The sequence below is a fragment of the Eschrichtius robustus genome, chromosome 8 (genome assembly GCF_028021215.1).
Source record: "Eschrichtius robustus isolate mEscRob2 chromosome 8, mEscRob2.pri, whole genome shotgun sequence".
Classification (NCBI taxonomy): domain Eukaryota; kingdom Metazoa; phylum Chordata; class Mammalia; order Artiodactyla; family Eschrichtiidae; genus Eschrichtius; species Eschrichtius robustus.
In genome coordinates, this window is record NC_090831.1 from 116028940 (window position 1) to 116039516 (window position 10577).

Sequence of the window (10577 nt, forward strand, 5' to 3'; positions counted from 1 at the left end):
ACTTTCATCTTAAAAAAAAAAAGATGCTAAACAAAGATGCATTTTATAATGACATATGTAAATGGGTGGTAGTTCTCATGAAATTTAGAGAAAAGAAGTGAAGAGGAAGAGTGTGTCTGTGTGTCTCCACATTATAATATTCTTTTCCCTGGGAAGGCAGTTTCCAAAGCCAAGCAGGGCTGGTGTGTGTCTCAGGCTATGCTATTCTCCACAGCAAGTGCAGCCCAAGACTCTGATTCCATGCTTAGCAAGCTATCTCTTCTTTAGAAATGTCATTTACCACTTTTGTGTATATCAGAAGGTAAGTGCCCTGGACCTAAATATTTGGACTGTAGATCTCTCACTCTAATACACTCGTGCTGTGATTTGGGGGAAAAAACCAAGCTAGTCTGTGGTTTGGTTAGAAAGCATCAACTTATCAGATCCTGATGACTGTTAGGTAAACTGAAAAATCAGAGTTACCAAAACCACAAGGCTGAGACCTGGACCATGGCTCCACAAGGTTCTGCAGAGATACAATCCCTATAAGGCCAAAGAGCCAACCAGCCTCACCCATGATCTGTTTGGTGGTTGGTTTCTGGCCTGTGTTATCACCCACTCTCGTCTTTATTCTCTCTGCAGTTCCCAGAGGTTGAAGACGCTCTCTTTTAGGTCAATTTACTAGAGAACTTAGCCCAGCATCTACATATAGTTTATTGACAAAACAAACAAATTAAAACAGTGATAGCCACGTAGGTGGTTATCCTTCAGGAACTCCATGAAACAAAGTTGGATGAATGGTTAGCTGGTCCTCTTCAGCCACCAGGGATGTGGGGCAGTGAGAGGGGTCAGGCACCTCATCTACTTATGCAGTCATAGGAGCCGAGTTTGCTCTGAGCCAGGGCTTTGGCTACTAGGTCAAGTCTGCTGCAAAGCATGAATGAGGGAAGAGAGAAAGGATTACTGTCACTCCTCTCCTCCAAAAGAGATGTCTTGGAAAATGCACTTTTTAATTTGTAAGCATCATTTGGTATTATTTGAGGCTCAGATGAGAGACCATAAATAAGAAATAAGGCAAAACAGTAAAGGAAAAGAGGACCGATGTGAATGTTTGATACGACATTATCTGACTTACACCAAGAAGGGTCATGTGGGCTGTTTGCCTGCAGCCTGCCTAATTCATGGCTAACTATGGCAAGATGTTCAGATCAGATCACCAGTTTCTACATATGTAATCGAATGGTTATTTACCAGGTGGATGGCATAAGTTAAAACTTCTTGGGAAGAAAAATATCATAAAACATTCCTGCAGGTACCCTATTAGTCATTGGTACATTTTAAAAGTATTTATTGAACACCTACTATGTGCCAGACACTGTTTTAGTGCGTGGCATACATCAGTGAACACCTCTGTCTCACAAGCTTGTAGTGCAAGACAAAACAGAAACCCAGAAGAAATGAACAAACAAATAATATCCAGGCGGTATGTGATACTGGCTGAATGAAAGATTCATATTATAAATTCTATTGACTTTTAAGGGATGGAAAGATCACAGCCTGCTGAAATAGTCAAGAAAAGCTTAAATTTTGAGCCAAACATTTAGGGATAGATTTGATTTAGAAAAGCAGAGAAGAAAAGGGAACATATTTCACACGAGATGGGACAGTGTTAAGAGTGGGAACATTTAAAAGTGCTTTACAGTTTGCAGAGCATTTTCTCATCCATGCTGTAGATGTGAAAATGAGCAAAATTTTTCAGAGTCAAGTGCTGAGATGAAGCTGACTTATCAGAAGGGAACCATCCCTCCTTTCCCCTCTACTCTTCCTTCCTGATCAGGGTTCATGGTTTCATATGGAATTGCTATCTAAAGCCCTTCTACAGGGGAATTTCTCCCCACAGATGTGGCAAAGGGAGCCAGGAAGCTGTATTCTTCTGGATATCTCGCGTGTGTGTTGTGTGCCAACTAACAGTTGGCATGGGACACTTTCTATTTGGGGTGAACACGACATTTTACAGCTTATAATCCCAAATTAAGTAACTCCTGGACTTTGAAGGACTTCTCTTTCTTAGCCAATCTTACTTCTCATCCCTTCCCAGTTCAAAGTAGATCTATTCTTCCTCCCTATTTCACAGCCCCATCTGGCTTTTCTACTTCTACTCTTGCTATATGTTGCTCGCTCCACCAAACCAGGTCCTACCATCACCCTTCAGTTTTTAGATCAAGCCCTACCACCTTCACTAGCTCCTCTCCATCTGTAAGTGCCAGTGGTGATTATTTGCACCCTCCTCATCTCTGCAATGCTTCTTACTATTGGGAGGAGGTGTAATGTATCCCTTTGAGAATCTGATGAACGCATATACACATATACACAAAAAATGTTCCTAATTTCAAGAGACTCATGTTTCTCTGAAAACATCACTTTATAGAACACATTTGTTTGGTGCAAACCATATACTTCAATGCTTTCAAATATACTTTTATATTATTTTGTCTAACGTATGTCTTATTGGCATAATTAGACTAAACTTGAAAATAAAGCTATTTTAGAAATTGTTGGTAACCCTCTTAGAACTAGGTAGAATATAGAGCACATGGGAGGTATATAATAATACAAAACAGAATGGATAAACAAACTGTGGTACATCCATACAGTGGAATATCATTCAGTGATTAAACCAAATGAGATATCAAGCCACAGAAAGACATGCAAGACCTTAAATGCACATTGCTAAATGAAAGAAGCCAGTCTGAAAAGGCCACATGCTATATAATTCCAACAATATGACATTCTCGAGTAGGCAAGCCTATGGAGACATTAAATAGATCAGTGGTTTCCAGGGATACAGGGGGAGGGAGGGATGAAAAAGTAGAGCACAGGGGATTTTTAGGGCAGTGAATCTATTCTCTCTGATACTATAATGGTGGATACATGTCACTACACATTTGTCAAAACCCACAGAATGTACAAACACAAAGGGTGAACCCTAGTATAAACTGTGGACTTTAGTTTATAATAATGTATCAATATTGGCTTGTCAATTGTACAACGTACTACACTAAGGTAAGATGTTAATAATAGAGGAAACTGGGGAGGGGGTAATAATGGGAACTCTCTGTATTTTCTGCTTATTTATCTGTAAAATTTCTAAACTTCTAAAACTGTCCTAAAAATAAAGTCTATTAATTTTTTTAAGAAAGAGTTTCAGATTTTGACTGTAGCCTCTAATGACTATTGGGATAAAGAATAGGCAACTCCTAATGCAATGCGTGTATTTTAGGTTTTCAAAGGTTGTATCTATTGATGTTAAACTCGGTTAAACTTGTTGCTTGACATCATGTCGACACAATATCCAGGATTTTTAAATGAACTAACCGAATTAGTAAGATATGTTCTCATGATATAGACTCAGCCCAATCCTAATGTCAATGAAAAATTCAACATTTAACACACAAATTTCAATGTGAAAAATACTACTAGCATATAACTAGTGAGTCTTAGACATAAGCAGAAAGAAACCCCACCAAGACATGGTAGTTATTTAAAAGAGTTCTTTTTTCTTGGTCTGTCTCTCTATTCCTAACAGAAGCTTTGAGGAAAAGCCATATCTATCTGGAACAAAATGAGTATTTGGAGCCACAGAACATCAGTTTAGTAAGTAAAGGGCCGAATTCAGTGTCTTGTTCTCAACTTTGAAGGAACATAGTTAGGGGTGACTGACCCGGGAAACTTCTCCCCCGAGGTTGTTTATGCCTGAATTGATTATTCTGAGGTCAGCCAAGGAGGTTGGCCACAGTATTAGCCATTTACCCCACATTGATTCTTACATAATATCATCTTGTTTAGTTTTTAAAAAGCTCGAATTGATGGAATGAACCATTCCAAAGTCCTAGTATTCTGTTCATCTTAACAAATAAAGTTAAGCATGTAGTGATTCAGCTGGTTGGGTAGAAAGTAACCCATTATGAAAGTTTTTTCCCTCTCCTTGGCCATCCTTTTCTATTCCAAACAAATCTCCCAGCTCTTGACCTTCTTGTTTGCTGTTTGGCCTTGTGGGGAATGGAGGGAAAGAGAGAAGAGTTAAGGCAAGGGTCAGCAAATGAAGGCTCCCACATGGTCAGTGGGTCGCTCTGCAGTCCCCTGGGGCCACTCACAACAGAGGATACAGTGGACACAGTAGTCAAGCTTTCCAAGAAGGGCCACGCTGCCCTCCCAGTGACTCTTTTGACCTCAACCACGGCTCTGGCTGTGTGAAGCATTAATTTGATTCTGCTTATTTTCTTCTTCAATAATTATAAAAATAATGTTTTCCAGATAAAACAAAGAGACTACTTGCTTCACCTCTTCTCAATCATTTGTGATGTGCATTCAAAGTGTGTAGCCTGGCGGTCGCCATTGTGTACACACAATAAATCTTAGTTTATCTGGAATCCAGGCAGTCACGAAGCTTGGTTGATGAGGATTTTTTTTTTTTTTTTTAACAGACAGAAGTCAGGGGGGGCAGTCATTGCTCAGACAATGCGATTCCAGCAAGTGCTGTTCTGAATCTCTGAGCTCTGTAGGGGAGAAGACAGATGAGCAGACAAATTGAGAAGACAAGTGAGCCAGAGGGAAAGGAAGAAGTTGCTGAAGCAGGAAGAGAAAAAAGGCATTAAAGGGGAGGAAGATAAGAAATGGAAGCTAAGGGCTTCCCTGGTGGCGCAGTGGTTGAGAGTCTGCCTGCCAGTGCAGGGGACACGGGTTCGAGCCCTGGTCTGGGAAGATCCCACATGCCGCGGAGCAACTAGGCCCGTGAGCCACAACTACTGAGCCTGCGCGTCTGGAGCCTGTGCTCCGCAGCAAGAGAGGCCGCGACAGTGAGAGGCCCGCGCACCGCGATGAAGAGTGGCCCCCGCTTGCCACAACTAAAGAAAGCCCTCGCACGGAAACGAAGACCCAACACAGCCATAAATAAACAAAAAAAATTAAACTTAAAAAAAGAAATGGAAGCTAGCAGAGGGGGAGAAGTGAATTGTCAGCAGGGGAGGAAAACCAGGGAGAGACCAGGGAGACTGAGTGGGTGGAGCCAAGTTTTCCGTGTGCTGTGAACAGGGGCAGCCAGGTATATTGTTCTGCAAACCACATTATTAGCTGCCTACCATATGGCTTCTGAGATATGTGGGGAAAGCAAAGGCAGAAAATAAAATGTTAGTCAGTTGTTCTAACACTGAAAAAGAATCTGTAAATTTTGAGAGGTGTGAGAATAGGAACCCTCAAAGTGGGAGATCAGTGTCTTTGTACATTTCATATATCGGGGTTCAAAGAGGACATTTCCCCAAACCATGGTAGTTCTCTTTCAAATAAAGTTGTTTCAAACCAACCATAATTAATGTTCCTAATGGTAACCCTGAAGCATGTCAAGCACCTAAAGGAAACTTCTGAATTTTCAAAGATTGGTTATGTTGAGTGCAGTTTGACTAGTGAATGCCAATTGAATGTTAAGCGTATGTTGCTATATTCTCGTTTTTGGAAGATTGTGAATCGCACGTGAAAGATAGAATCACCCTCAATTACCTAGCATGCAGCTCATTTGGCAACCAGTCTGGACCTTAGATCCTAGTTCCAATTCTGTAACTATGTCTATTGTCTAGTGGACATTTCTGTCTGAGAGCCCTGTCGTCATTCAAAAACATTATCAGGAACAGCCTTGGACTTCCCTGGTGGCGCAGTGGTTAAGAATCCTCCTGCCAATGCAGGGCACGTGGGTTCAATCCCTGGTCCGGGAAGATCCCACATGCCACGGAACAACTAAGCCCGTGCGCCACAACTACTGAGCCTGCGCTCTAGAGCCCGCGAGCCACAACTACTGAGCCTGCATGCCACAACTACTGAAGCCCGCATGCCTAGAGCCCGTGCTCCGCAGCAAAAGAAGCCACCGTAATGAGAAGCCTATGCACCGCAACGAAGAGTAGCCCCTGCTCACTGCATCTAGAGAAAGCCCTCACACAGCAATAAAGACCCAAAGCAGCCAAAAATAAATAAAATAAAATAAATAAATGTATAAAAAAAAAAAAAAGAAGTAGCCTCATCTCTCCACCTGTCCTTTTCTGGAACACTGGCACCATTCATCTCTCATTGCACCTTTGATTCTCTCTTCTTTATCTCCATGGGCTGCCAAATATTTCTTCAAAATCTCTCAGTCCCTCCTCACCATTCTCACTGCCCTGAATTAAGCCCAGGTCCTTATTTACTGGCCTCCCTCTCCACTCCTTTTATTCACAGCACACACATCCTAGAACAACTTTCTCAACCCTGCTTTCATCTGGATCTGATCTCAGAGCCCAGGAGGTTTCCCAGTTGCCCTGGCCGCAAGCCTAGCCTGTCCCACCAACTCATTATACGTCTTATCTGCTCATTTCTGGGCACCCTCCAACTGCATCTTCTCCAGAGGGGAGCGAGGTTTCATGCCAGAAACTTGTGGATCAGCCTGTACCTCCCTCTCCCTTAAACCATCCATCACCAAGCCCTGCAGATTTTCCCCCAGTGCGTTCACCCATCTCCCCCTTTGCACCTCCACAGTCACCACACCTGAGTTCAGGCAATCATAATCATTGATAGCTCCAACTATATACCAGGACTTGTTCTGGACATTCACCTGTATTTCCTTATTTAATCCTCACAATAACTCCATGAGGTGTATTTCATCATTATCCCCCTTTTATAGATGAGGAAACTGAGGCTCAGTGAAGTAAATTACCCAAGCAAATAATTAGTAGAACTAGGATTCAAACCCAAAGAGTTTGGTTCAGGAATCCACATTCTTAACTTTTATTTTATATTGCCTCACTTCTGTATATTTTCTTCATTTATGCCTGTTTCTTTTCTGTGTCTGTTGTTTCTGGTACATGGAGGGCAAAGAGAGACTGAAGAAAGAAGCAGATTGGTAGGTAGCAGGGTGAATAAACGAAGGAACTTACCCGCAAGGCTTGTCTTGGGCTCTGCAGGACCAGTATGTCTCCACACCAGCCCACCAGAAGCTCAAGTTTATAGAGAAGCCTTAACGGGGCTCATTTACATATTCAGTCCAGATGGTTTCAACAACACCTTACTGTCTCAAGGCTGCATCCTTGAAAGAGCTCTTAGTGTGGGAACAGTGGACAAAACATTCCAAGGACAGAGGAGGTGGTAAGGAGCCTCCCATTGCCCCGGTCCAGCTCATGGGTCAACCTGTGGTCACATCCTCCAGCAGTGTTGGTTGAAATCACCAGGTCCACTTTCTCAGATGGATTTAGGGAGGGTCCCTGCCACATCTGGGAGGAGCCCAGCTGCCCAAGGCCTTCCCTTTTGGGGTGGCCAAGCCTCATTCCTGGGCCTGGGACACAAATGCTGCTGGCAATGGGGTAGAAGGATGAGTCCTTCTCCAGCGGCTTCTCCCTGACACCATAACTCAGCTCCAGCACCAGGAGGGTCTGTCCCCTGCCATCTGCTGACACACATCACTTTCTGGTGAGTCTAATTTTAGGTCTTCCTTCTCATTTTGGTTCCCCTTTGCCTTAATATGTAGAACAAATCCCTAGATTTTTTTTGACAATTACATAGAAGATTTTAGTGCTTCTCTGGCAGGAAGCAGGATTTCCTTCTTTTTATTTAAAAGAATCTGGGGGTCCTCTCAGTGGTTTCTGGGGGCTGGAGGTTGACTGCCTGTGCTCTGCTCCCCTCTTTCCAGGTCTCCCCCTCCTTCTTCCTTTTCTCCCTCTCTCCTGCTTTTTTATTTTTGCATGTTAATCGAATCTTTCTTTCTTTCTTTCTTTCTTTATTTATTTATTTGGCTGCGTTGGGTCTACGTTGCTGCGCACAGGCTTTCTGTAGTTGCAGTGAGCAGAGGCTACTCTTCACTGTGGTGCGTGGGCTTCTCATTGCAGTGGTTTCTCTTGTTGCGGAGCACGGGCTCTAGGTGCGTGGGCTTCAGTAGTTGTGGCATGCGGGCTTCAGTAGCTGTGGCTCACAGGCTTAGTTGCTCTGCGGCATGTGGGATCTTCCCAGACCAGGGATCGAACCCGTGTCCCCTGCATTGGCAGGCGGATTCGTAACTACTGTGCCACCAGGAAAGTCCCTCTCCTACTTATTGAGACACTCTTCTCCTTTGCCTTCCATCATGCTTGGTTCTCAAAAGAGATTCTCTGGATGAGCCTCTCCCTACACTCCTTTTCCATCTGCACCTTGCTTCTCCCCTTTGCTGCATCCTCTGCCTGTTGATCTTTCCACCCTAGACACTCTCCTTGGTGAGCTCACACGCCCTAAAGGTTTCACTATTATCCCCACGTCGATGGTGTCCAGCCAAGGGCCCCAGCCCGGATGCCTCTGAAGCTTCCCTTAAACAGCCAGTTGTCTACTGGATATTCTCCCCCGGTTCTCATAGACCAGACATCGCAAACTCAGCATGTCGTAAGCTGCACTAGTCACCTTTTCTCACAGAATGTGCCTCCTGCACGGTGAGCGAGTCCATCTAGCGCAGCAGACTCTAGTTCGGCCGGGCTCCAGCCAGACAACGCTCCCCACTTTTGCGAGGATGATCACCCCTCCTAAAGCCCTTTGACGCCTCCAGCCCCAGCTCCTCAAGGTGGCCTGCAAGGTCACGGGGGATTTGGCCTCCTCGATCCCTGCTCCCTGCTGCGTTCTACTCCCAGATCTCTGCACAGCTTGGAGTTCCCTGCCTTTATCTTCTGTGGCCTTGTCCTTGCCTGCTGGTAAATGGCCTTCTGGGGAGGAAATCATCCCTGATCTATAGCATTTGTGACTCTTCTGGTGTAAATAATACCACCACGGCCAATTTCAGACTAACATGACGTGGGACTTTCCTGGTGGTCCAGTGGTTAAGAATCCGTCTTCCAATGCAGGGGACAAGGGTTCGAGCCCTGGTCGGGGAACTAAGATCCCACATGCCGCGGGGCAACTAAGCCCTCGCGCCGCAACTAGAGAGAAGCCCACATGCTGCAACGAAAAGATCCCACGTGCTGCAACGAAAAGTTCCCACATGCCGCAACTAAGACCCAATGCAGCCAAAAATAAATAAATCAGTAAATATTAAAAAAAAAAAAACTAGCATGACGTGAAGTTGGGAAAAGTAGCAACCGTTAGACAGTATTTCCACCATATATGTACAATAGCCCTAAAAAACCTCAAGGCATAGATAATAGTAAAATGTAGGAAAATAATTAGGGAGTAATATATTTTTAGTATTTGTTACCTTTGCTTTTAATGTGATTTATTTAATTGTAAAAGAATATAATTTAAATGTTACTAATGATCACGTTTCATAACTAGCTTGCAAGATTGAACATTTAACGATCGGTCCTCGTGAGCTGGTTCGAACCAGCTCCAGGGCACCACTGACCCCTTTCCCAGAGATCCCTCCGCCCCACTGACATCTGGTCAAGGGTTATTAGGAGTCAGCTCTGCTCACGCTGGGAACGTGCCTCTTTTTTGTCTCCATCATTGTTCTTACCACACTGAGTCTAGTTATACACCTGTCTCCCCTCCTAGTCCATGAGCGTCTCAAGGGCAGAGGCTGTGCCTTTGTAATCCCAGTACAGTGCCTGATACGTACTAGACACTCAGTAAACTATCATTTAAATAATTGATGATGCCTTTCCTATTGGTACCATCCTATCCTCATCCATATCCCTTCCCATCTACTATGGGAAGGGCCTTTGGCTGCAGATGGAACAGTGTTCCAGGTCTCAATGAAAACAATGCTTGTTGATTGGATTAGCTGACCGAGTAGATTAGAACATTTACTGGTAAGAATAGTTTACCCACATACATTAGAGGTAGGAAAGGGTGTGCTCTCCCAACAAGTCCCCAGACACGGGGTCCCCATGCCCTTGTCCATCACAGCTCATGTCTATAGGGTGCAAATTCATCACTTGCGGGAAAGTGGTCGTTCAAAGCAGTACACGTTTGATGTTCTGCAGACTTCAAAGCTCAGATTTAGTCTTTTTTTTACTGAATGAAAATTTACATTCTAAATCGTCATTCTGACAGAAAATCAGACCAGTCCACCAGGAAGAGAGAATGGAACAGGGCCTGAGCATTTTTACGTTAACAGGTAGTGTATTAGCCACGGGGATGGATCAATGGAAGAGGAATCTGTAAATGTCCCGATGGTATTGATGATATTTTTTCAGTTTTTCAACCGAATGCTTGTCATTTTAATGAGATAGACTCTAATTTCTCAGCATTTTTAGAGTCATGCCTATTTTTTGTAGCCGATTAAACACATAGACTGTAATCTAGAGTGACACATCTGTAGAACGTAGCTCCAGCCTGAGAAGGGGTAGCAGTGCTTTTTCTAGAATTGTGATTTTATACTTCACTAGAATGACTTGTCTATATATAGGAATCTTTCTGTTTTCCAAGAAGATTCAACAGTTCCATTAAGCAGCAGCAAAAGCAGTAATCACTTCTCCCTAACAGATTTCAATCTTAGCAAGATTTATATTTCACAAATAAATATTTAAAAACAAATCATAGGGGGCTTCCCTGGTGGCGCAGTGGTTGAGAATCTGCCTGCTAATGCAGGGAACATGGGTTCGAGCCCTGGCCTGGGAAGATCCCAC